General features: G+C 36.6%; 1 pseudogene; it reads left to right on the forward strand.

The window, feature by feature from the left end:
• LOC120602171 (high mobility group protein B1-like) lies at positions 1-1,280 on the forward strand (annotated as a pseudogene).
• The last annotated feature ends 586 nt before the right edge of the window (positions 1,281-1,866 follow it).

Here is a 1,866-nt window from a genome sequence, read left to right on the forward strand (position 1 = left end):
AAAGGAGATCCTAGGCTGAGAGGCAAAATGTTATCATATGTATTCTTTGTGCAAACTTGCTGGGAGGAGCACAAGAAGCAAGCCAGATGCTTCAGTCAACTTCTCAGTTTTATAAGAGGAGTGCAAGAAGGTTGAAGACCATGTCTGTGAAAGAGAAAGGAAAAGTTAAAGACATGGCAAAGGCGGACAAGGTCTGTTGTGAAAGAGAAATGAAAACTTATACCCCTCTAAAAGGGGTAATGAAAAAGAATTAAAGGATCCCAATGTACCCAAGAGGCCTCCTTTGGCCTTTTTCTTTTTTTATCCTGAGTATTGCCCCGAAATCAAAGGAGAGCATCCGGGCCTATCTATTAGTGATGTTGCAAAGAATCTGGAAGAGATGTGGAATAACACTGCTACAGATGAAAAGTAGCCTTATGAAAAGAAGGTTTGCTAAGCTGAAGGAAAAATATGAAAAGGATATTGCTGCATACTGAGCTACAGGAAAGCCTGACAGGTGAAAAAGGGAGTTGTCAAGGCTGAAAAACAGCAAGAAAAAGAAAGAAGAGGAGGAAGAAAACGAAGGTGAAGAAGATGATGATGATGAATAAGTTGGCTCTAGCACAGTTTTTCTTCTTGTCTATAAAGCATTTAACCTCCCCCCTGTACACAAGTCACTCCTTTTAAAGAAAAAAATTGAAATGTAAGACTGTGGAAGATTTGTTTTTAAACTGTACGATGTCTTTTTCTGTATAGTTAACATGTCACTGAATGTGTCTTTAGATAGCTCTGTCCTGGGGCATTTTCAGTAGCCACTAACCTTGCCTGGTACGGTAAAGGGGTTGTAAATTGGCATAGAAATTTCAAGCAGGTTCTTATTGGGTGCACAGCACAACATAGCTATATATGGGGATGGTAGTTTTTCATCTTCAGTTGTCTCCAGTGCAGCTTGTATGAAATAATTGTTGTTCTGTTAACTGAATACCACTCTGCTTCTAAGTAAATACAATTTTTTAAATTAAAAAAAAAAATGAAGCTTGGGAAATGACAAAATTATATAAATGGAGAACAGATTAGCAGTTTCCAAGGGCTATGGAGGAGATGAGGTGAAGGGAAATGGGTGTGGCTAAAAGGCTAATGAGAGATCTTGTGGTGATGGAAATGTTCTATATATTGATGAGATTGTCAATATCCTGGTTGTGATATCGTACACAGTCGTGTATAGTTTTGCAAGATGTTACCATGGGGGGAACGAGGTGAAGCGTCCATGGGGTCTCCCTCTGTTATTTCTTACAACTGCATGTGAATCTATAATAATAGATTATTCACACTGCATGTGAATCTATAATTATTTTGAAAAAAAAAAACAATTAAAAAATAAAATTAAAATGAAAAATTTTAAAGTTTAGCCAGTCAAAATAAATATGCAAATAAACAAAATAAAAAATAAAGTATTCAGCAGAGCACAGGGGATTTTTAGGACAAAGAAACTACTCTGTTTATTATAATGGTGGATACATGTCATTATAAATCTGTCTAAATTCCCTTGAGGGCATTATGTTAAATGAAATAAGTCAGATACAGAAAATACTGTATGAGCTCACTCATATTTGACATCTAAAAAAGCCAAACTCATAAAGAGTAGAATGTGATTACCAGGTGTTAGGGGTTGGGGGAAAATGGGGGAGATGTTGGTCAAAGGGTACGAACTCCCAGTTATAAGATGAGTAACTCTGGGGATATAGTGTACAGCATGGTGAGTATAATTAACAATACTGTATTATATACTTGCAAGTTGTTAAGAGAGGAGATCTTAAATGTTATCACCACACACACAACATGGTAATTATGTGAGGTGATGGAAGTGTTAACTAACCTTATTGTGGC

This window comes from Pteropus medius, unplaced genomic scaffold, assembly GCF_902729225.1.
Source record: "Pteropus medius unplaced genomic scaffold, Ma_sr-lr_union100, whole genome shotgun sequence".
Taxonomy (NCBI): domain Eukaryota; kingdom Metazoa; phylum Chordata; class Mammalia; order Chiroptera; family Pteropodidae; genus Pteropus; species Pteropus medius.